General features: G+C 39.9%; 2 protein-coding genes across 2 annotated transcripts in view; both read right to left on the minus strand.

Moving 5' to 3' along the window:
• LOC126375628 (protein split ends) overlaps positions 1-26,439 on the minus strand; it is a 173,229-nt gene extending 146,790 nt beyond the window's left edge. Inside the window, exon 1 of the mRNA XM_050022621.1 lies at positions 26,014-26,439. The gene's annotated coding sequence lies outside the window, so the exon portion shown is untranslated. The remainder of the gene's footprint in view (positions 1-26,013) is intronic.
• The window catches only part of LOC126375676 (putative oxidoreductase GLYR1 homolog), a 342,593-nt gene that overhangs the window by 57,647 nt on the left and 258,195 nt on the right, over positions 1-26,751 (minus strand). The window lies entirely within an intron of this gene.

Raw genomic sequence — 26,751 nt, forward strand, 5'->3', positions numbered from 1 at the left:
ACAAACATACATACATAAACTCACGCCTATTTCCCACCGGGGTAAGCAGAGGCTATGTAATTTCATTTGCCCACTTCTCTTGCTTCCTCCACATTCATCAATCGCTTCATACACGCACGCCGGTTCAGAGTAGATCGTACTGAAGCTTTTCTGAAGACATCTCCAATTTTCAAAGATAATTTATTCTTTCTTTCTTTTCTATAAATCTTGTAAACATGAATTGATGAGAGTAGAAGAAGCGAAAGTGTGTCAGGATCGTAGTAAGTGGAATTCCGTGGTGTCTGGCTACCCCAAAGGTAAATAGGCGCGATATTGATTTCTTTACTTGCGTACTCCGTCCGCCTAAATACTTCTACTTCTCTCTTGTGGGTTGTGAGGTCAACGGCCGACCTCATCAACCCTGCGGGCACGCCAATGCCATCTGCGGCAAATCTACAATAAGTCACGTCTAAAAAAAATCACCCAAGTAAGCTGTTACACGATTCTTGTTATTGTTTGTAGTTATACCTACTTCATGTACCTATTATGTTACTGCGGTTGACCCCAGAGCACTGATATCAGTATCAGCTGTTGTCAAAACATACCTACCTACTAAGTACTCAAATGACCGTAAGGTCACATTGGCTATCACGAACACAGTAAATTCAATCATGTAGGGAATCAGTATTTAGGTAAGATCTGTGCTTCGCAGGGCACGTTAACCAATTGGTCCCGGCTATTGTTTACTTAAAGTCTGTCTGTAGTCGATACATGAGGTTACGTATTTGAATATCTAAAATTGAAATACTTTACGTAAAAATACCTACGTTCAGAATCCCTAAAATCATTATACCTAATGGTTTATAATACCTTAGCTTATAACGCCGACTTATAAAATACCTAAGTTTAAAAAAACTAATGGACTAAATGTCTAATGTAATAAAATATCTACAGTTATAACACCAACGTTTAAAATACCCAGTGGTCAAAATACCTAAATGATGCATCACTCGTGAGATTGTTGGTTATTATCGTACTTTAGTGTACTGTATTATTTCTGTACCTTTGTATTACTAAGTAGAAAATTACACTTTTATTTTTGATAACCATTATGTTGATTAAAATTTAATACTGTAATAGGTCGTGATTCTTTTTGCTTATACCTTTTGATCTTCACATACTAACAGTATTTTGAATTTAGGTCAATAAACTTTGAGGTACATCAATTTAAGGGATTTTAAACGTAGATATTTCAAGTTTTAGCTTTATGAACTTAGGTAGCATAATCCATTTGACATTTTAAACTTGCGGTATTTTGAATTTAATTAGAAAAACCATTAGGTATAATGATTTTAGGGATTCTGAACGTAGGTATTTTTACGTAAAGTATTTCAATTTTAGATATTCAAATACGTAACCCTTCATACACGCACGCCGGTTCAGAGTAGATCGTATTAAACCTTTTCTAAGGATATCTCCAATTTGGTCATCGTAAGTCCTTCTCTTCCTTCTCTCGTAGGGTCTTCATACTTTTTTAAAACTTATATTTTATTCTACTACCAAAAACCATAGTACAATTTCCTATTTCCTCATCCCACAGAACATATTAGGTTCGTAACCCGACATCGTCAACAAGATGGGTTTATACACGCTTGTTAAATCTCAGCCCTAAAAGCCGATAATAGAAATGTTACCGAACATCTCTGATACCCGGGATTTTCCAGATACACCTTATACGCCCGGATTTACCCTGATACCTCATTTTCCGGATAACCTGAGAAGGGGTTTGCCTGACGATGCAATAATCTACTTTAGTGGGTTGTGAATTTATTCAATCATATTATAAGGGAAATAGTGTGTTTTTTTTATGTGACTTATTGTAGATTTGCCGCAGATGGCATTAACTACTTGGCCGGAGGATAACTACTTGGCCGGATAACTACTTGGCCGGAAGAAATAGTGTGTGTACGTGGCAATGTCATAGGAATAAAGAATAATACTACATACAGGAGCTCGGTGGCGCAGCGGTTAACGCGCTCGGTCTGCGATTGTTGAAGTTACGCAACTTTCGCAAAGGCCGGTCATAGGATGGGTGACCACAAAAAAAAAAGTTTTCATCTCGAGCTCCTCCGTGCTTCGGAAGGCACGTTAAGCCGTTGGTCCCGGCTGCATTAGCAGTCGTTAATAACCATCAATCCGCACTGGGCCCGCGTGATGGTTTAAGGCCCGATCTCCCTATCCATCCATAGGGAAGGCCCGTGCCCCAGCAGTGGGGACGTTAATGGGCTGATGATGATGACTACATACAGAACGGTACTTCTCCGCCCCGCACCAATGCGTATCGGGAGCTAACCTCACCCCCTCTGGGTCTTACTTTAGTCTTAGATGGAAGTACGCCGTTAAGGAGTAAGAGGGAGAGCGCGCAGACTGTCTCGTTCGCACTTATGCGTTTTTACCCGACTGCGGCGAGGCAAGAAAGAGGGTTATGTGTTTGACCGCTAGGTATGTATGTAAGTTTAAAAACTAAAACCCAATCTGTCTGTCTGTGTTTGTGTGTGTGTATGTCTGAGTGTGTGTTTCTATGATTTTGTTTACCACGGCATACGACCACGGGTATCTCCTAAACATAACTATTCGGAAAAATGTCAGAGAACATTTTTCTGTTTTATACTTTTCAGAGCGCGATTTTTTCGTAGTCGGGTTTTAGTTTTTAAATCCTGGTGTTTAGTTGCAACATACCTACCTAAAGTTCTATGCAGCCCAAAATTTTCCAAGAAACATACGAACTCAGGTGACCTTGCACCGTCCCAATATGGTGCATTATGAATGTAGCCAGTATTAAAAAAGTCAGTCTTATAGTCTGACATATAAAACTCGTTAAACACAATAAATATTGAATTTCGAAGACGGATGTATTAAAAGGCCACTGGTCCGCCGAGGTCCGTGTTGCTTTTTGCTACTAGTAGGCCTAATAGTGCAACGTGATAAAATTTTGTCACAGTAATTTTACCGATTCTGACGACATAATTATGTCAAAAATAAAGATATGCATTATGTCTGTTATCTATGAAATTAGAAGGCAATTTTTTAAAACGCCATTTACATATTTTTTTGGGGAACGTAGCCTGGATAATCGCTCATAGTTTGACATTTCCTTTAGTAAATTTAAGAGAGCATTAAAAATTGACAATAATGTAATTTTGTGCAACAGTTTAACGGTGTTTAAAAAAGCCTTTAAAAGAGCATAAAAATCCTAAAAAAAACGCAAAATCCTGATTCCGATACTGCATGCGCCGGAGTGGATTCTTGCTCGGAAAGTGCACGCGACTTAATCGTGCGTTAATTAATAAAAAATATGACTATGTATAGTATGTTATGATGCTAATGAGAATGTTTAAAAAAACATAGGGAAAGTTGGTTTGAGAGATTGGTAACATATTACTTTGATAATGATTATACTTGGAGGTCTTGATAGATATTGACGGCATAGTAATAATGTATTTCTATTTCTTAAATAATTATATAATGTCGTGGCCAGATCTTAGATTTGATCATTTCATGATGTGTTCGACCATTTCATGAAATGGTCTGTAGTAGTGTAGTGGTTACAGCATTGGGCTCACGTTTCGGGTTCGATTCACGATGGGGACATTGTCGAAGTCATTGTGAAACTGTCCTTTGTCCTGTTCTAAGCCGTTGATCTCGGCTATTATGTAGAAGTAAAAAAAAATACTAAGATTTTTAAAACATATTAAGTATATACACAAAATGTTCTGTTCAACTTACTTATCAAATTACTTACTGGCCAAAATGATGAAATATGAGCAATTCATTGAGCAATTAGTAAATAATGAAACGTTGCTATAAACGTATAAACAACTTTAAATTAAAATTAAATTAGGTACTAGAAATATTTGTAATCGGTGACTTCAGGTATAGAATAAGGAATAAAACTACGTATAGAACGGCAACTCTCCGCTCCCCACCAGCGTCTGAGCTAGGTTTACCTCACACCCTCGAACATAGTTTAAACTTGAATCGTATGGCGTCAGACGTCACACACACAGATACACGTGAACGATAATGTCAATGTGTAGTGTCTGTGTAAAACGAGGTTGTTTGTATGAAGTGTCTGAGGTGCGCTTTAGGGTAGTGAGTCTAGGGAATTGATTAGCAGGACTAATATGCGCAACGTGATAAAATTATCAATCGATTCAATACATTTTTGTTTTTTTTTTCCTAACAGTGTAGGAAAGGTCCTAAGGTCCTAGGGGTGTAAGTGAGACTTGGGTGACAGCTCATCCGCAGATGTATTTCATCCGTGGATGAAACGCCACTCTTTACAAATAGTAGGCGTTGAGTCATCCGAAGAGGTGCTGTTATTCGGAGGAGTCGCCACCTAGCAAATACTACTGTCGTATTTTCATTCAAATTGAGTAACACCTATATAGGTTTTAAAAATATATATTTTTATACTAATTAATTAACCGCGAATATGTACCATGTTATTTTTCGTCCATGATTTTCGTAAACAAGGTATAGGTAATTAAGTGACAACACCCTTTACAAGTACGTACAGGTAGCCATACAAGTACGTACGGAATAACACCCGGTTGACACCCGTACGGTCACGAGCATCAATATGTATACACTTTGGTACCATGTCACAATAACTTTTTTGACAAATTGAACTGTAAGTCTCACTAAATGTCAAATATGTTAGTGCGACAGAGTCCTAAAGTGGGTACATTATATTGCTCATGACTGTACGTACTTGTATGGTATTCAAATACTGAGGGGGATGATTAATTCCTAAAATAGATGAGGCACAGGCTGTAACTTTCGTAAATCGGTAACATACATACATACCTACCTACTAATAATAACCCGATACATGCAAATTCAAATTCAAAAATATCTTTATTCAGTTGGTAACATAGTTACACTTTGAATCGTCAATTTTTACATAACGAACATCTCATCCGCCTAAAACTACTGCAGCTTCTCACAACCTGTATAGCCGGGAAAAGAAGCTGCAAGAAAAACCTCGGCACAGGGCCCTAGACGTTCTTTAAAAAAAATAAAATAAACATAAAATATTGGTATACAATTGAGTAATTTTGCTGCCTAATATCAGTTCTCAGATAGTTAATCCCATGCATTCATATCTTCTAAATAATCACTAACTTTATAATAACCTTTTTTGTAAAGTTTTTGTTTAACTACTGTCTTAAGTGTCAAAAATACCCAATACCCCCTCCGGTTGATTGAGGGGAGGCCTGTGCCCAGCTGTGGGACGTATATAGGATGTTTACGTTATGTTACGTTACAGGTATAAATTAACCGAATTTATCACCTTCTTTGCACCTTTTCACTTGGGACATTTTTTGAAGTCGGTTAAAAAAGTCAAAAGATTCTTCTAGAATGTTTTCGCACCATATTCAATTTGTCACCACAAGAGCGATATTGTCATCCGATGCTCCAGCACCTTCACCATTTACCTTGATCTTGCGCATAATGCTATCAATAAAACAATACTATTCAATAAATTCCAGACGACAATTAGCATAGTAAAGTGAATCGCCTCCACAATTTCATTACATTTCAATTGACAGTCATTTACCCTCGCCTTTTCTGTAATTGAGTACTTAAAATTGAGTAGTCCAATGAAGAGTCAACCAGGACAAGCTCTGTGGTCTGGTGGTTAGAGCGATATTGGGCTCACGATCTGGAAGTCCAGGTTCGATTCCCATTGTCGAAATCACTTTGTGAAACTGTCCGTTATTTGGCTAGGACATTGCAAAAATCCCTCCACCGAACCGCAGTGGAGCAGCGTGATGGAGAATGCTCCATACTCCCTCCGGTTGATTGAGGGGAGGCTTGTGCCGGTGGGACGTACATAGGCTATTTTTATGTTATGTTAATGAAGAGACAACGAATACGAATATAACAATATAACATAATGTACCCACACCTCACCGAGCTTTCTGTAACTCTAATAATAACAACAAACTCTAACAACAACAACTCTAACAACCACAACTCTAAGAATATAACTCTATCGTGAACCCTATTTCAGTTGGTACACAGTTATTCACTTGCAAACATCGATGTAGCGTATCATGCGATGTAATTTTGTACGCGTATAGGATTATTAATTTTACCCAGATTATTAATGACCAGTAATGTTTATGTTTATTGTTTATGTTTATTTTTATTTTTTTAAAGAACGTCTAGGGCCCTGTGCCGAGGTTTTTCTTGCAGCTTCTTTTCCCCGGCTATACAGGTTGTGAGAAGCTGCAGTAGTTTTAGGCGGATGAGACGTTCGTTACGTAAAATTGACGATTCAAAGTGTAACTATGTTACCTACTGAATAAAGATATTTTTGAATTTGAATGTGTGCCGTTCCCGGGATGGTTCCCAAAGTGGGAATATTCCCGTGGTAAAAAAAAATATTTTTAATAGTAAGGACTCTGGCTGCCTTTCTTTTTCGAATTGTTCTTTTTGTACTCTGAGCAGTTAAAAAGGCCACATCAAAGCAATTCATTTAAAAAGCGATATTGCAATTTGACATCTGCGCATATAAAAGTAAGTGCGCAATGTTAAGAAATGTCAAATAGCAATATTGCTTTTTTAGACGAGTCGCTTTGATGTGGCCATTTTAACCCCCCTGGTCTTATCTGCCTAAAGGTTAGGTGATAAAGTTCTTTTTACATAAGATTTGCGCCTTTTTACTGCCGCCTACTTTTGTTCCCGCTTTGGGAACATTCCAAAAAACGGCGCATGACTGATAATGACGACTATAGGCTACTTGACAACCTAGTCAAATGAGATACTTTTTACGAAACGTCAAATCGATAGTTTTCTATGGAGTTTCTATAGAAATACTGTCAATCAATCAATGAATAATACTTTATTGCAATACAAAGGATATAAACATACGAATAAAAACATAAGCACAATAGGCGGCCTTATTGCTAAACAGCAATTTCTGCCAGGCAACCTTAGGGTGAAAGAAGTTTATGTATTGGAGCACGGGCTGGTGCAATAAACATATAATGATACCATTACTAAAAAAAATAAAAATATAATATATACAATATATTATAATAATATATACTGTCCTGTGACGTCATCAATAAAAGCGGTCAAACATCGTACTCATTGTTACTTAATTCGAAAATAAGTAGAAAATTTAAATGAGATCGTTTTTTGATTGTAGTGTTTACATAAGTACATAAACACATCTTATTTTAATACAGGTAGGTATAATTAAATATATAAATAAATATGTAATTATTATTATTAGTAACACTCAGTGTCCCACTGCAGGCATATGTAATATATTATAAAATACTTGAATCGATATAATCGATTCACATAATATATATTCTGTCGTCTCGGGCAATGCACTACGCGGTGGCCACAATTAAAAAGTAAACTGTACGGGTATGTACGGGGGTGGAGTGAAGACGTAGTGTGTGGCAACGAGCCGATATTTATTTATATAATTATATTGAGACCAATACACTACATTGATCATCCTAGACAGGATTCTATTTCTAGTTTAGCATTTTACAATTTATCTTTAACCCATTCAGATACCCAATTCGTGCCTATTCTAGCGCATATAAAAGTAATTGCGCAATGCAAAGAAATGTCAAATTGCAATATTGCTTTCTTAGATGAATTGCTTCGATGTGGCCATTTTAACCCCCCAGTACAATGTACCATTCACAAATACCCGATGCTACTAACCTAATGAATTGTAAACACGCTCCAGTATCACGTCTTGGATTATGAACCCCAAATATTGAACATTGACCGAAACAGTAGGTGGCAAGTTGATACATTATCACTAGTGACCGATTTACGTAACCACTTTGGTCATCAACCACAGATCATAACATACGACAATCGGGTTGTATATTATGGGGTTAACCCCAATAGGATTTACGGGCATGTGAGATTCTGTATGTGTATGCAAAATTTTATTTTGATTTTTTTTATATTTTGGTTTGTTTTTGTTTTATAATTTTTAATCTTACATACATACATAACATACATAAACAGCCTATATACGTCCCACTGCTGGGCACAGGCCTCTCCTCAATCAACCGGAGGAGGTATGGAGCATACTCCACCACGCTGCTCCAATGCGGGTTGGTGGAGGTGGTTTTACGGCTAATAGCCGGGACCAACGGCTTAACGTGCCCTCCGAAGCACGGAATCATCTTACTTTTTCGGACAATCAGGTGATTCAAGCCTGAAAACTCCTTGGCAAACAAAGGACAGTCTCACAAAGTGATTTCGACAATGTCCCCATCGGGAATCGAACCCGGACCTCCAGATCATGAGCCTAACGCTCTAACCACCAATTTTTAATCTTAGTGTTCTTTTTTTATGTGTGCTTTCTGTCTGTGGTGTCCGAAAATAAAAAATGTTTCTTTTTTCTTTCAAAATAGGCACTGTTCATTCATTCATTGACTCCATTGAAATAAAGTAAGCTGAAATTGCAGTAAGGGTTATGTTACGTTCTTAGCTTGCATAAGTGTGTGCCCTCGATTCCTGCAAACACTTCCAATTTTTATTTTAAGTTATACCTGTCTTTTTCTTACGTGGCGAAAAGGAAAAGAACGGATGATTGACAACTGTTAATTTTAAAATGAATAACCCGGGCGAGTAAAATAGGCATCTCGTTGATATGCAACCTGTTAGACGTGTGCTGTCAACTTAATTCTGACGAGTTATTGGCCAATATAAAATTTCTAAAATTGACGTGTGTTCCTTAAATTTTAAGCCTGTCGATTACCCGTCCCTTTCCTTTTCGGCGGATAAGAAAATGACAGATATAACTTAAAATAAAATGAATTGGTGTGTACGGTCACGGGCATACACTTTGGTACCATGTCACATTAACTTTTTTGACAAATTGAAATGTAAGTCTCACTAAATGTCAAATATGTTAGTGCGACAGAGTCCTAAAGTGGGTACATTATATTGCTCATGACTGTACTGAAATCATCAACAGTGTCTAAGTAACGTATGTCAATGGCGCGTGGCAAGGTGTCGCTTGTGTGAGGTCTTGAGTAATAACCTGCTGCTTGATATTTAAATAGGCCACATTAAAGCAATTCATTTTAAAAGTAATATTAAATTTGTGCGCACAAAAATAATAATATGTGCAACATAGAGTGTCAATTACGCACATTGATGAATAGATAAATTGCTTCAATGTGGCCTCCTTAGGTCCTTTATGGTCTCTATGACACTTAAAAAAAAATGTTCAGTACGATCTACTCTGAACCGGCGTGATAAATGTGGAGGAAGCAAGGGAAGTATATCAGGATTGAAGCAAATGGAATTCCATAGTCTCTGCTTACCCCGGTGGGAAATAGGCGTGAGTTTATGTAGGTATGTATGCAACTTTCAATGCCAGTAGGTGCCTATTTATTATACTCGTGTGGGTGTTTTGAGTACTTAAGATGATTCTGTGCCTTGGACACGTTAAGCCGTTCCAGTCCTGGCTACTAAAAAATACTAAAAATCACACACAGGGCCCACCTGGTTTGGTTAGGACATTGCAGGCTGATCACTCGTTTGTCCGAAAGTATCCGTGCTTCAGAAGACCGTTGGTCCCGGTTACTACCTGACGTAAGTACATATTCGTACATGAGCCACGTCAGGGGCCTTTGGCGGCTCAATAATAACCCTGACACCAGGGTTGGTGAGGTTCAATCTACCTCATAGTCCACATGATGGGAGAAGACTAGCTCAAACACCTCCAAGAACACTCAGTGGGGCAGCTTAGTGGCGTGTGTATACTCCATACCATCGCCATTTATATTATTTTTGGGGAATATAGAATAGAAAGAAATAGTTTATATAGCATGGAAAATCCCTTATTAGCCGTCAGTTTTTTTTTTTTGCTTAACTTAGTTGATATTTTCCAATAACCAAGCATCTAGGCTAGCCTAGGCAAGCCCGTACATACACTGTAACTGTACTGTATGTGTTTGTGTGTGTGTGTAGTGTCCAACTGTCAAGAATCACCATTCAAACCATGTCTATAAAAGTCAATAGGTTCGAAATGGGGCCACAAACAGTCGTATAAAACGCAGTTTGCATAGACTACCGAGTTGGGCACCCACATGCAGCGTTTTATCACAATATTAGGTAGGTTTTCTTCCGGGTTTTTAGGAGCATTTTAGGCTTTCAAGTGACATTTCAACCGGGTAAGCAGCTCAAAGCTCCCCGTTTGTCCGGCCAAATAGTTACTGACAGCTCAAGGTCTCTTTTTTCTCGTTATAGGTAAAGTAATACGCTTCGTGTTAGGTATGCTAAATAGAAAAGGTACACTTGTCAATAAAAGAGTCCGAACACCTCGCAAGTTTGGAAGGATTATCAGAAACATATAAAATACGAGTGGATATTGGGAATAAAAATTACGCTTCTATAAAAAACCGGACCTGTATTCAGGTTAGGTAAACGGACCCAGAGAAATCGGGATACCTAATGCCAAGGAGACGATGGGAATAAGTTGATATAAAATATCCAGAATTAATCAACATTATAAAAACACATAATAACGGGTTCTTACCGCGTTCAAAGTAGGAGTATGAGACTCCCGATATTTCGACACTGTTGCAACTGCCGTGATCACGGGATGACGGGATTAACTCGTCATCCCGTGTTTTAATTATGATAATAACCGCGTAAACAATGTATTAATCAACATTTCCTGGATACTTAGGCGAATTCATAATACTACAAAACTTTTTTTTAAAGAATATAGGCTCGCGTTTGGCCACAATCTCACCTGATGGTAAGTGACGATGTCGTTTAAGGGGGATCACGCTTACTTAGCAGATGCCTATTCATTCTAGCCTTGAAGACTCCCAGATTATAACGAGTTGGAAAAACAGACGACGGCAGACAGTTCCAGTCCTTTGCTGTCCGTAACAAAAAGTAAGAGGCAAAACGTTTAGTGCGGATTGATGGTATATCTATCGTGGCCAGATCATAGAATTGATCATTTCATGATGTACTCGATCATTTCATGAAATGGTCATATTTCATGATATAGAATATCATTCGTTGGCCACATCATGATGTAGTTTGGCCAAATCAATGAACACAAAACGTTTAACGATATGAGCAACTAAATGCATGATTACTTCATGATATGGCCAAACGTTGACAATCATATCGTAAAATTAGTAACATTATCCTCCGATAGTGGCGCTGGTGTCGATTATATTTAAAAATTGATTGATATTATAATCGATGAATCAATGTAATTGCACAACTTTCCATATCGAATAGGTACATAATTTTGAACCTAAGAAATTAATTGACTATTCGCATTTTTATTACACCATATAGCATGGACACCGCCTACATTAACGATATGGCCAAACGTTGATTGATAAATCATTAAACGTTGACGTTTCAACGATATGGTCAACTTAAGTTGGCCATTTCATGAAAAATTACCATTTCATGAAATGGTCGAACACATCATGAAATGATCAAATTTACGATTTGGCCACGACATATCCACAACATAAGGATGAAATGCCTGCCGACGTCTAGTTGGTCGTGGATGGAATGGAGTGGGTGGAATTAACTCGTGAAGTTCCTGCACACACTCACCGAAGTTTATCCTATAAAAGACCGACAGACAAGCTACCCTTCGTCTGCGGTCTAGACAGTCATTATGTTCTCAACGTCATTTTCATTTGGGAAATTAACTTTTTTAATGAGGTATTCCACTGAGAACACCTGAAGATCAGAGTACAAGATAGAACAATGTGAAAAAAAAGCCGCCAGTGTCTTTACTATAAAGAGTTTTACAACGAGAATATTCCCACTTTGGCAACATTCACGGCACATCTGCTCTTGAGTGTTTGTGAAAGGGGAAGTAATAGCTAATTATGGCGGCGAAAACTATTACAAAATGCAAAAGTGCGTTACGCTTGCGCATGAGTCGAAATGTAAAAGCGACATAACGTGTTTACAAATGTTGATGACATAACAAAACATTAAGAATGCTGGCGCCTTTCTGGCGAACTTCAGACATGGCACGTATCTGATCTTAACTTAGTCAAAATATGAATAAATTACTGCTATAAAATAACCTTGCTGATTTACCTACTCAATACTAGAAGAAATAACAGCCTCCGTGGTCCTGTGGTTGAGCGTTGCGTAAGGCTCACGATCTGGACGTCCGAGGTTCGAATTCCGGTCACATATCACAAAAATCACTTAGACTGATCACCGGATGGTCCGAAAGTACCTAAGATGAGCCGTGCGTTGGAAGGCACGTTAAGCCGTTGGTTCCGGTTACTACTTACTGATGAAGTAGTTACATGAGCCATGTCAGGGGCCTTTGGCGGCTCAGTAATAACCTCAACACCAGGGTTGATGAGGGGGGTTAAAAAGGTCACCTTAAAAAACAATATTGCTATTTGACATTTGTTTGCATTGCGCGCTTACTTTTATAGGGCAAATATCAAATTACAATATTGCTTATTTAGATGAATTGCTTCAATGTGGCCTTTTTAACCCCCGAGGCTCGTAATCCACCTCACAACCCACACGATAGAAGAGTGGAAGAAATTGCTAACTTAAGGGCAATATGGCCGCCTTTTTAACGCCCTCCCTGCCCAATAAATTACGATTGAGTTTATGATCTAGGTACCTACCTACAGTATGTAAGTATGTGAAATGCGAACGCTATGCGCGTACGCATGTCGGGTTGAATGCGTTAAAACAATCCTTTGTTTTGCGTCGTATCCTGCGTATTATTGTTACAAGCACGCACGTGTTACAACACCACCAACTTTAACAGAAGGTTTGAGTAAAACTTGAGTTCAATTTCAAAACTTCCGACCGCCGCGTCGCCGGTTCATAAGTTCATTAAACGATCTTCTGTCGTGTGGGTTATGAAGTGGATTACCAACATCATCAGCCCTGATATCAGGGTTATTATTGAGCCGCCAAAGGCTCCTGAGATGACTAATGTCATGACTCGGTTCTTGCACTGCGCTGCGACGTGAACCGCCACTTCTGTCTGCTTATGCGTTATGGCTTCTTGTACTATTTAATGTGTGAGTGATATCCAACGGAAGTGTAGTTCGGTGTAGATTGCTGCCTTTGTTCTATCTTGATGGAAGCGTCTTATGAAACCAGGCGGTCTATATCAGCAACATGACTTATTTGGGTTCACGTATTAGACATCATCATCAGCCCATTAACGTCCCCACTGCTGGGGCACGGGCCTTCCCTATGGATGGATAGGGAGGTCGGGCCTTAAACCATCACGCGGGCCCAGTGCGGATTGATGGTTATTAACGACTGCTAATGCAGCCGGGACCAACGGCTTAACGTGCCTTCCGAAGCACGGAGGAGCTCGAGATGAAAACTTTTTTGTGGTCACCCATCCTATGACCGGCCTTTGCGAAAGTTGCTTTACTTCAACATTCGCAGACCGAGCGCGTTAACCGCTACGCCACCGAACTCCTCCGTATTAGACAATATGACATAATTATATCGTCAGAATCTATAGAATGACTGTGACCGATTCGAATTGGTGCGGGGCGGAGTGTTTCGTTCCATACGTAGTATTAAAGAAAGAAAGAAACATTTATTACTTTTTTTTTTTTTAAACATTTAAAATTATAACACAAACACTAGTCAGTCTAAAATACCGCCCCCTCTCGTACCCGGTTCAAAGGTGCCCATTATACTGGCCGCGTTACCGCGCACTATTGCCAAGGAAACCTGTTGAACCAGGAACGAGCTGGCGCGGGGGTCACTACCGCGGTCCCTCAAGCGCCTCCCCAAAACACGAATAAAATCCTTGGCCGCCGAGCACCACACACCCGAAGTCTCGACGGCAAAAGGGACAAAATCGTGGGTCCGCGTTAAGTCCCCGTATTTCGCCAGCTTTTGGCTAGCTGCCCACTCGGCAGCTGCCCCTGCGGTTCGAGTAGTACGGGGCAGGTGCGTTGCTGCAAACGTGCAAGCACAGGTGGCGTCCCACAATAAAGCGCGCCCCCTCTCCCAGGGTATGAGCGTGAGCCCATCGGGCCTCTTACCGTCTGTCGTCCTATTACTTCCGGACACCACAGACACAGACAGACAGGTACACTACACAGACACACACAGGTATTACTTTATTCAATGGTAACGGTCGAAGTCAGTATTATCTAATGCTTAAAGCCGGAACAAATCTCAGAAAAAGTATCATCTAAGTAGGTACTTACATGATTTATCCCTAAAGTTGAGATCCTACCTAAGCTTGTCAGGGCTAATATAAGTACATAGTGTTTTATTTATGTGGGTTTAGGATTTATATTACAAAGTTTAGCAAAACCCTCGAGTCTGCGAAATAGTTCTTCATGCGTGGAGGTCATAAATTATTATTTTTTTGCGATAAATCAAGCGAGAGAAAACTATCAAAATGCAAATTACTAAAGATAAAGGGTCCTTTATCGTACTCGACCTCGTAAATTCTTCACTTTCTACATCTTAACCATTGATATTGAAATGTTACTTATTATTGATCGTATTATTCTAGGGAATTGTCAAGTTGTAAAAACTCTTTAATAGTAAGGCTGGCTGATCAATTGGGGGTTGGGGAGTAGCCATACGCAGGCGTTCCTCTCTGCGAATCCCAGGACAGGTAAGTAGTTTTATAAAAACTAGTTGCAGTCGGCCTGCGCGCTAGACTGAATCTAGGTGCGTAGCTGATACGACGTCCTTGAAAAATACCTAATTGTTCGGTATTTCGTTGCTAAATATACAAAAAATATGCGATTATGCTTTCAAAAAATGCAGAAGAAAGAGCTATTCTTATGGAAAAAAGTAATCTATTCCAGAGGAATACCCCTTACACCCAATCCTTGGACTTTTTATTTTTTGATAAAATAATAAATTGTTTAATTTAATTTATTTTTATTATTTATATTTCCTGTTTCCCTAAATAACAAAAATATCTTAACAAAAAAGAGTTACTGCACTATGAGTCTCACCATGTAAAAAACTTTAAATAAGTACTACCGTTGTCAGGCCATTGCAGAGTTATTGTGGGACTACTTTATCAGCCTAATGCTAGATAATAAATCACATTTGTTTTTGCACTCTCTTAATTTCGGGAATATTCTCGGGAACGGTACAACACAGCTCGCAACGCAGTACAAGGGAGTTTGTTTGACTTACAGCCGGTAGGAATTCCGCAGCACTGACGTATACGCTATACTAACCAAACCCTATTGTTTGACGAACATCTGGCAATACATCGGCCATTTTATTTGCCAACACACCCGGCCTTGTTTTGGAAAATACGTCACCAGTAATGGTTTAAACTTGACGCACACAGGCGTGGTCCAGAAGCGGGAAAGGGGGGGGGGGGGGGGGGTAATTTGTCATGTTTTTTTTTTATATTTGCCGTTTCAGAACCTAGGCCTACAGTTATGAGCAATATAATGTACCCACTAGGACTCTGTCGCACTAACATATTTGACATTTAGTGAGACTTACAGTTCAATTTGGCAAAAAAAGTTAATGTGACATGGTACCAAATTGTATACATATTAATGCTCGTGACCGTACATACCCTATTTCTAGAATTTTATCGAAGTGCTTATTGAATCAGTCCGTTTCACACCCAACATGCTTCATTCCTCGCTAGCAGACCTCAACTTTGGACCTTTGAGCCTTTGTCAATGACCAAGTCTGAGCTCCATAGGTTAATATTCACGACCTGTGGGATAAGATCACCACAGAATGCGTGGCAGACCGAGCGGAGATGGCGCGACGACTTGGATGCTTTCCTGGAAGGCTGGCCGGAGGAAGCACTAGAGAGAGTCCTGGGAGAAATAGAGGGAGGCCTTTGCCCAGCAGTGGGACACTTTAGGCTAGATAAGACTAGTTGAATAACAATGGCACAATACACCAGCCGCTCAAGCGTATAATATCGAAATTAATCACACACCACAGTGACGGTGTAATAACACTTTCAGCTTTCGTATAGGTACTATTTATAAAGAATTGGGTCGTGTACTACTAACGAAAAACATTTTCTTTTTTCTATTTAACTTATTTATGATTTATAATCAAGAAAAACGTCCGACATTTTATCACGTTTTCTATGTTCAGTGTGCTTTTTCATACAAATTCCATAGTAATTTCGTGTTTTGACGTTTAGTAAAAAGTAACTGATTTGACTAGTTTGAAAGTTTGGAAACTAGCCTATTCCGCGGGCGCAAGTAGAGACATTACTGGGAGGTTAAAAATGCCACAACGAAGCAATTCATCTAACGAAGCAATATTGCAATTTGACATTTGCTGTCTGTCAAATAGCAATATTGCTTTTTTTAACTGAGGAGCTCGGTGGCGTAGAGGAGCTCGGTGGCGCAGCGGTTAACGCGCTCGGTCTGCGATTGTTGAAGTAAAGCAACTTTCGCAAAGGCCGGTCATTGGACCACAAAAAAAAAATGTTTTCATCTCGAGCTCCTCCGTGCTTCGGAAGGCACGTTAAGCCGTTGGTCCCGGCTGCATTAGCAGTCGTTAATAACCATCAATCTGCACTGGGCCCCCGTGATGGTTTAAGGCCCGATCTCCCTACCCATCCATAAAGGCCCGTGCCCCAGCAGTGGCGACGTTAATGGGCTGATGATAATGGCGTTTAACTCCCTTGGATTCTAAACTTGTATGAAACACATTCGGAACGCAGCGATATGTAATCATGACTTTATTTTACTCGCCAGTAGGTTTAAGTATCACGGAGAACAATAAAAGGAAACGAGTTACAGACTGTTTGCTTTACTATAGGAATCACATGCGCTGATTCATACTGGTTTTATGGTTCAAAAAAAAAACATAGTTTATTTGCTTTAAATAGTACATCATACATAACACCGTTATTGGGACATCCTAGTAACCCTCATGTAAAGACCAAAGTGTCAAGAAGCACCCCTAATTGCTATTACAACTTTGATAGTATAGTTAAGTAACTATACTATCAAAGTTTAAGTTGAAATATAAAAGTTTATATTTCAAACTACGATGACCCGACTAGATAACCCGTGATACGAGTAGCCCTGTTCGCAAAACGTGTGACTTATGTGGTAGGGTCACGGGTTCGGATCCTGCCTCGGACTTTAAACCACTGGATTCGGTTTTAGTCAAAATTCATGTTTGGATCATAGACAATTGATATGACGTGGTTTCCGGGATTTGACCCTGGTTAATGAAAATAGGTGCGCCTCTTATTACATTGGACTCATAGCTGGCGAGGAGTGGGAGTATGTACTATACACCTCTGCCTACCCCTTTGAGGATACAAGCGTGATACTATGTATTTAGGGCTTCCTTGTGAGCCAGCTTTCACTACTATATTCAAGCCTCATCCATTGCCGTCTAGACAAACGCACAATATAAAGTAGGTATTCACTACTAAGTTACAAAACAATACAAACATGTCATGTATTCAATGATGTGCCGTTCCCGGGAATTTTCCCAAAATGGGAATTTTTCCAAAGTGAGAATGTTCCCGTTGTAACTCTTTAATAGTAAGGACACTGGCTGCTTTTTGTTTTTCAAATTGTTCTTTCTTGTACTCTGATCTTATTCGCCTAAAGGTTAGGTAATTTTTTTATTATTTTCGGACACCACAGACACAGACAGATAGGTACATTACATTTAACACAGGACAGAAACCACACGGAAAATAATATTAAAAAAGAACACGTTAATATTAAAAATTATTAGAAAACAAAACAAACCAAAATTAAAAAAAAATAAAGAATAATACCAAGTACTTATTCTTCTCTTCTATCGTTTGGGTTGTGAGGTGAATTACCAACCTCATCAACCATGATGTCAGGGTTATTATTGACTTACTTAAAACCTACGTAAGTCTTAAAACTACTTACTTATTGGAAAGTACTTATTTAAAATTGCAACTGACGGCCCGATCATCTGTGGTGGCGTCTGGAATGAAAGGACCATCCACAGCATAAGTCGCGGCGTGGGCCACGATGCTGGTATTCTGCGGGCCCTGCCATTTTACCTGCAGTTTTGAACCTACTGCCGGAAACATACCCAAAGTGGGAATATTTCCAGGAACGGCGAATCACTAGTAATTACCAAACGGCAATTCAATTAGGATAGCTTTGGTTTCCTGAATAGAATTAGTTTCGGAAAATTCGATACCTCCCAGACTTCTAGTAACAAAGAGAAAACTACGAGTCGGAACTCGAAACACAAATTGAATTAGTTTAGTGATTTTGTTAGGGATCTATTACATATCGACGGTAAAAAGCAATCCTGCTGTAAACCACACCTTGGCCAAAATTTTTTTATTTTTGATTCGGAATCAGAAAAAAATTCTGCGTCGAATGGTCCTGTTCCCATGGCTCTACGACCTCTAGAAATTTCTGTACAGCGTTGGGATTTTGCTTATTTTTCCAAAAATACAACTGAATATTTGCTGTAAATAGCATTAAAAACAGCATTTTTCTGTGATATGTCTTTTACACCATTTTTGCTTTTGCAAATAATTTGATCTTTGTAGTTACAGCACTATTTAATAGTGAACAGTGCGGGTTACTGCATAATTGCATAACACATTTAAGTAACGTACTGTGTTTACTACATTTATTAGACAATAATCTGTTGATCGGCGTTGTTTACTACATTTTAAACAAGTATGATATTACAGACAATGACAACTTACGCCAATTTAAAAACATCGTTATTTACTGGTCATGCGCATTTACCGCCATTATAATACGCGCTCGCGCGTATATGACCGCGGGTTACCGCGTCGCTCAGTTACTCCGCGACAGTCGGGAAGGAGTGACATATTTGCTGTAACTATGTTTCGCTACCAATAATTATGGAGTCATTTTTTTATTAAGTATTTATTATTACTTATACGAGTGGGTCACGGGATTGTCCATTTGGAGTTGGTCTAATCCTTATTTCTGCCACTAGCGAGGTCTAGCCCACCGGGTGGTTACCCGTTGGGGGAGGCCCGGTGAGCGCACGTCAGCTTGTGGCGATGGTCGAGTCCGGTATTGGAGCCGTCCGGCTGCTCCGTCATATTGCTCGGTCTGAAGAAGTTTTGGGGCGACGACTGTTAACTACGACTTGGAAACTTCACTCACCCTCGAAGGTGACCACAATACTAACTATTCAGCGAAGAGTAGTAGATGTGGACAGCCTCGTTCCAGTCGTTGGCAGTTCAATGGAGATGGTCAATACCGCCACTGAACTGGATTAGTAGTGAGGTCAAGCCTCTCACTATAATGGGCACCGGGTCTATCTTGCTTCGGATGGCGTCCAGGATATCGTAGAGTAGCTGGATAGTCTGCTCCAGCATCTCCAGCTTATTCATTGTAGGAAGTAATGTCTCCGCTTGGCCTTCTTCTCCTATGGAGGGACGGCGACTGCTGTTGTTGTTGCGGTTGGTGTTGGTCGTGGTGGTTCGGAATCCACAGCGGCAGACAGGGCAGATTTTGCCTTCTTGCGTGAGTGCTTCGACCTGTGCGGTTTATGCCCATCTGGACGGTTGCCGCTGCCATGTGCGAATTCTGGGCTGTCAGTTCGCTGGGATGCTTCGCGACGGTAGCTGCTGCTGTGGGTTTCGAGGCTCTTGCACTCGTTGATGGCGTAGTGCCCTCCATTCATGTTGCCAGCTCGCGCACCTTTACCGGGCAGGATGAGCTGTTAGCCGGGTGAAGTCCGCTGCAGTTACAACAGATAGCCGGTTCCTCACGGGGAGGCATGCAGTCTTTCGCCGCATGGCTCTTACCGCATCGCACGCAGGCTATGGGACGATGACAGTTGTGGCTGCTGTGTCGGAATTATTGGCAGTGGTGGCACTGTGGCGCTTGGGTCTTCTTTATGCTTTGACTTTTATACCGGGCATGCGTAGGAGTTCGGAGGTTTCGTAGATCTTTTGGAACCCCAGTGTTTGCCGGATCTCCACGAAGAAGATGCAACCAGGCTTGCCTGTGCGGGCCTGGATGGACCGGATATACTCCTGTACGTAGCCTCGGTTCTTCAGCTCCTCCTCGAGTTTTGCGATGTCAGTATCCACCGGTAATTCGCGGGTCGCCAGTTTCAGCGAATGTTCCATCAGGGGAGTGTACGTGAACCAAAAGAGTCCAGTGTCTTTCTCCAGGTTGGTGACGTAACGCTGGTAAAGCCTGAACTCCTCATCGGTTTTCGCCAGGAAGCGTATTCTTTTGCCGTATGGACGCGCGTTGGGAACATGGCCTAACTTATCCCACACCTGTCGGAAGTGGTGCGTCCAATTGGGCAGATGTTCCACCACTGTGGACGGAACCTTCTTGCGTGGGCGGATCAGTGGTTGCAAACTCACCGGAGCGAGAGCGGGCGCAGGCGTGGGCGTCATGCGCAGGGATGGACATGGAGGCGCATGTGGGGGTGAGCCAGGGGTAGTGTAAACCGCCGCGTATGAGCGCGGTGGTGTTGTCTCCATGTCCAAAGAGGGCATGAACCGGAGATCGGTATAGGTTTTGGTGCGTTGACTACCGTTCTGGCGGTGTTGTTATCCTCTTATTCCCGACATGTTCTGCTCTAGAGAGTTGGGGTAGAGGCAGTGGAAAGGGGGATGGCCGAAGATCTCCGCCAGCGAAGTATGGCGTGGGCGTCGTATTTGGTGTGCGGCGAGTTGCGGCTCGAGACAGCGGCTAGCAACATAGGGATGCGCGAGCGAACAAATGTGCGCGTTCGTTCCTTTGTCACGCTTGCCATTGGGGGAGCCTGCTTCGATCTTAACGGCCTAGGCGTGGCAGGACTATACCGGTACGAAGCCTAGCGGGCCGTTCGACAGAGCCCTAGCTACCACTCCCTTCCCGGTGAGATTCGCTGGCTTAGGACCGGTAACGGTGGTATCGTTTGTCACCGCGCAAGAGGGTACTTTAAAATACACCTCCTACTTCACGCCTCAGGTCGCAGAGTGGGTAGCCGCAGAAAAAGGTTGACTTCCGAATACCTTCAAAGCTTTAAGTACAGCAGCTAATCTGCCTAACTGGGCACCCTCAGGCCTGTTGTCTTATATTTTGTACCGGGTACGAGCCCTCAATGCCCCCATTTGTCTAGCCAAGTAAATAATGCCATTTGCGGCAAATCTACAGAAGTATTTTCTTTAATAGATACCTAAGTAGGAGTAGTGTATAATGTTTTTGATACAATTTACCTGTTAAATAGTATAGCACGCTACAGGTAGTATTTCCCGTGCTTTAAGCGGTCGGAGTACACTATAGTTCCTTATGTGTATGCAAGATGTTAATTTTTAATTTCACAATTTAGCTATTTATTAGTGGGTTTATGTTCTTTAACATTTTAAAATGACTTCATATAAATGTAATTCCATACTTACATCATTTTAATTTTATTATCATTTCACAACTTCTGTTAGTTAAGACAATTAAGTGCACCAGCTAACACAGACTTATGACATTTACATCAAAATTGCTATATAGGAATAGTTATTATAAGTGAATTACAGCAATTTTGCGTATAAATAAAGTACTTGATTTTGAGTGGCCCATACATTTACCTGCTTCATTTACAGCAACTTTGTGTAACAGAAAAAAAAGTGTGATTGCTGTAACCCACACAAACATAGGCTTAAATTAACTTCTAGTAAGTTTTAGGTATTTGAAATGATAGATAATCAAAAAATACATTTTGGTTCTAAAAATCACATTTATAGGCGTAATAGTTTAGGAGATATGATTTTTTTTCAAATTTTTCAAAAGTTTTTGGGCTCTGGTGAACATTTTGCATTTTGTGGGTTACAGCAGGATTGCTTTTTACCGTCGATATCTGAAAAAAACATGGAGATAGGTTTAAAGGCTTTTTGGAAGAATACAATTATATCAACTCCAGATTGCGAATAAATCTTTTGTGTTACAAAACATCCCTCAGGGGATAGATTTTAGGCAACAGACATAGGGATTAGTCATTTTAAATGTGATTTAAATATTTGTTTTTTTTTTGTTTTCCCCGAAGGGTAAGGCAAAGGGAACTATGCCCATACAGCCATGTCAGACGTATTTTTTTTCTTGATGATTAATGAAATGATGAAAGGTGATGATGATGAAACCTAAGCCCCCACCCTCGGAGTAGACTCCTACTCCGAACCCCAAACAAATTAACTCAAAAGTCCGCATAAACTTTTGAGTTATGAAGCGGCTTCCTGGCACGAAGCGAAAATAGGCAGATACACTTTGTTCATTGAATACTCCAATATAATAACACTCGCGAATGTCTTCCGACTAACTTAATGCGATCATTAACCACAAAACACCACTTCGTATTAATTATTTAGATTATTCAATGAAGAAAGCAACTGACCCGTTCCCGTTTCCCGCCAAAAAGACGTGATTTAAATAAACTAATACGTCTTTACTACTATTTTTGATTATTTTGTCCGTGGAACGGGCAAAGGACACATAGCACATACCGCCAACTCACATGTCAAAAAAGGAGAACTGTCTTTAAATAGTAAGGGGAAGCCGAATTAAAAAAAGGAAACAATAATGTGGTGGTAATTTCGCTTTTACCAGTTTAACATTTCTTTAACAATTGCCTCCAGGAAAACGTAATGATTATATTCTCTTTGCCAGGAAAAATAACAGAGAATCCCATTGACCTCGCATAAGTATGTCATTGGAGAAATCCCAGTTTAAAAAAACACAGACAATAATGTACCGAACGTAACAAGTTTATGAGGATAAAAACTAAGTACTTATTTCTTCCATCAGGTGTCCTTAAATTTCGATAGTTCTGTTTGAGTAAACAAACATATTAAACATAACTGCAAGATCATAATGTTATATTTAGAATAGAAACTTTATTTGCATCAAACTTGGTGAATAAGGTGACAAGTGGGTATTAGAAGTAGGTACCATACATGTTTCGCCATAACAATGTTGGCATGCAAATGTCATTTATTCCATAAAGATCGGAAAGAAAACTTAGAAAAACTTATTTTCAATCAAAACTGCCTTTTTCCAACTGATGGCTGTTTTTCTTTTTCCTAACTCATCCTTCAGACGGGTTACACTCCACGTTGCTTCACACTTTATAGCAATTTATCATGATTATCATTTAGCTGATTATTATTTAGCTGGATGTAATGGAGAATTGTCTAAAGCGCCCATATTTGAGCTTCTAGTTTTTAACCTCATTATACTTGTAAGTATCAATTTCTTATTGAGAGTCCATGATTTGTTAACTTTAATGTATAATGCATGTACCTAATCAATCTAAGTAACCGACAGAGAATATCCCAATCCCTCCCAGAATAACCAACAAAAGAGTATCAACCGAGTGTCTTCAAGTTTATAGACCAACAACTATATCGTGTTACAAAACCCTCACCTACCCGCATCCGTTCTCTAAATAAACCACCGGTGACTGTCTTCACGTGTTGTCTGGAGTAAAAAAACAAGGGCTCGATTATCCTTGCTTGGCACTATTCCAAGAGCACACAACATACTCAAGGGATCTCCGATACGATATGTGACATGGATGGATATTATGGCCGTCGATTTTTGGACTAAGTAGACATAAAGTATAGTAAATATAGTTGTTTGTTCTAGTTCACTATACTACAATAATAGGCTAGTTACTTTTTACTAAACGTCAAAACGCGAAATCACTATGGAATTTGTATGAAAAAGCACACTGTGACGTCATAGAAAAACGACTTTTTTATATGACCCTAAATTATTAGAATCTATGTAAGTATTAACGTCTTAATTTCCTCCACAAATTATAATAATTGCAATGTCTATACATAGGACAAGTTAATTTGTAAAGGCCAAAGCCGCAACTAAGATAGCCTATATTACCAAGGCTATCAGTAACTGAGTAAACCTCACAACAAGTCAATGTCATTCGCCTCAACACAAAAATATACTCAAATCTTTTGCTTTTTTGCAAATATCCAGTTAGAACTTACGTAAGTTAGCGACACAGGTACATAAGTTCCAGCTAGCATATTTTTGCGTTGAGTCAAATGATATTGACTCCTGTGCTCCGAGATTCAGCCGACTGTTTGCAAGCTTAAGGTCATTGAGACATAAAATGCAAATTATTTTATTACTGCGATCCCCAGCTGTGATGGGCATGAATTTATATCTGTTGAGAACATATTTATTTTGATGGGGATGATTGGATCACTTATGAAGAAAGGAAGTATCAATTAAGTTTGTCGAGTCGTCTGGCAAATGTAACAATGAAATAACAAAGTCATCATCATCAACTCCCTGGTATTGTCCCGTTTTTATCACTAGGTCCGCTAACCTAACCAGAACATTTGACAGGACCCAGATTGTGACGTCATAGGAAAACGTGATAAAATGACACTTATTATTAAGTACGTTTTTCTTGATTACAATTCTTAAATAAGTTCAATAGAATAAAGAAAATGTTTTTCATTAGTTTTAGATCTGTCTTTATTTAATAGAATTTTATACTTTATCTTGAACCTAGTAGGCAAAATTGCATCTCTTTACTACGGACGTAGATTCATGTTTGTGGTTTTCCCGTTTCTTCAAAGTAAGTAGGTTATATATATCAATAGGCTTTAGGTAGATCCCAAAATAACAAAAAAATCTAGGTAGGTACAATAAATGAAAGATAACTTATCTCATATCTCTCAAGTTTGCTCATAGTAAACTTTGGTTTTCAAACATCAGCTATTACGTATGAACTGCGTTTTAAACGTTTTTTCCAATGCCCTGGGGCATTGTGGTTACAATTTTTCCTTCAAAATCTCTCTTAAACTTGTTTTAAATTCTACCCATTTTAAAACAAGGAAGCGTAAACAAGTCTTGGGAGGAATGGAGCACGTAGCACCCTTCATATTTGCCCCGAACTTAACAAGTCCCACAGGTGGCTTAAATCAACAGAAACTTCTATTTGTCTGTTCATCGACAAAGTTCTTTGTAACTCCCATCACTCACCCCGTGTAAAGAAAACATTTTTCTAAACTCGTGTTAGAAAATCTTGAATAGGTAGGTAGGTGTTTTACGTAATTTTTGGTGTTCAATGTTTCGTTTCCTCTTTGAAACGGCTACAATAATGGCCTGCCATTAATAAGCAATTAGTCTTGTAACACTTTATATTAAACTGGTCACCAACATCTGGTTTCTAGTTGTACGATAACACCACTATCTCTACTCGTCTAACGAGTAGCCAAGTGTAGGAATGTCGACTATCATCCTCGACATCACAAAAGTAACACGTGTCTTTTTCTGTTTTTGTTTCTCCATTAGGCAACCTTGCAACGTTCCGTGCGATAAAGTTCAGTTCGTGCGCTCGCTTCATTACAACCTTCCTTCTTGAACTTGGGAAGTATGGAAGTTCGCTAACTTTTTTCCAGTATAATTTTCCGGCCAGCGCTTCCACGCACGAAATTAGCACGTTCAGCAAAAACTGGCTGTTTGATCAATGTCAGTTCGGAAACCTGACATATTTTTTGAGTTGGTCCGTTGGAACCGGCTCGACGGGACGGCAACAGGTAGGGTATAGGGCACTGACCTACAGTCGGCGGTGCATAGTATGAATGGCATCGCTACAACGTTCACTTCAGCCGGTGGCAACGTTAATGAAATATCGATTTTCGAACGACAGGCGATTTGAAATTGGAATCCCGATCCCAAGGACCTGTAACTAGAACGGGCTAACGGCCATCGACTGGTGTAACAACCTACACACCTATTCACAGGCGTTTTATTTAGATAATAATTTAAAACCGTCGTGGCCTTTACACTTAACAATGAAATCGTGAATGAGAATGTGTAACGTTCTTAATAATAAAGTTTTTAATAGATAAATGACTGCAACTGACACCGTACCTACCTACTTATCTAAAGTGAAAGATGTGCCTGTAGAATGCAGCTGCAAAAAATATCTGTGTAAAGCTAACTGTACTTGGAAGAGCAACTAAGTAGGTAATTCAACCAAAATGCCACTCACCTCTCGCGAACTGTAGGCGAAACGAGCCGCTCCGAGCTAGCTGCAGCGGCTATAGGTACGCCCGTGTCCTTATGAACTTAAAGGTATACTTTCACCAAGACGCCAACCCAAAGATCCAACTACCATATACGGCCCACTCTTACGATGAACGCGGCTTTAGCTTTACTTACGCGCTTTTTTATTGAACGAAACAGTAACGTTCAATTGAAACGGTAAATTGCGATCGCAAAAAACAGTGGTAACACTTCACAAAACACTCGTATAAACAGCACTGGTAACACCGCACTACAGTTTCTCTGAGTGATAAAAGTTGTGTATCAAGGGCTGTAAGGAAAAAAGTTGGGAAACTTTTCGAATGTGGTGTCGTTTTCGAACGTAACCGGACGTCCGCCGTGGGGCGAAGGCGCCGCGCGAATGGGGGCCGTCGCGCGCCGGAGACAACACGAAATAAGCGAGCGAAGCGCGGAGCGTGCGCGCGCGACAGAGCATGCCACGGCCGGCGGGGGGAGAGAGACAACCACATGGACCGTTTGCCAGCCCCCCGCGCCGCACACGCCAAAACAAGGGGAAGTAAAACACCTGCCTACAGGCCTCGTGATTTTGATATTGCAATTTATTCTTTTGAAAATATTTCAATATCATAGGTACCTATTTAAATTTGGTAAAACAACTTTATATTTGAATATTTAATTAAAAGTCCATTAGAAAATTAGAATATAACAAAGGAGAGGATAATTT

Source organism: Pectinophora gossypiella, chromosome 19, assembly GCF_024362695.1.
Source record: "Pectinophora gossypiella chromosome 19, ilPecGoss1.1, whole genome shotgun sequence".
NCBI classification, from domain to species: Eukaryota; Metazoa; Arthropoda; class Insecta; order Lepidoptera; family Gelechiidae; genus Pectinophora; species Pectinophora gossypiella.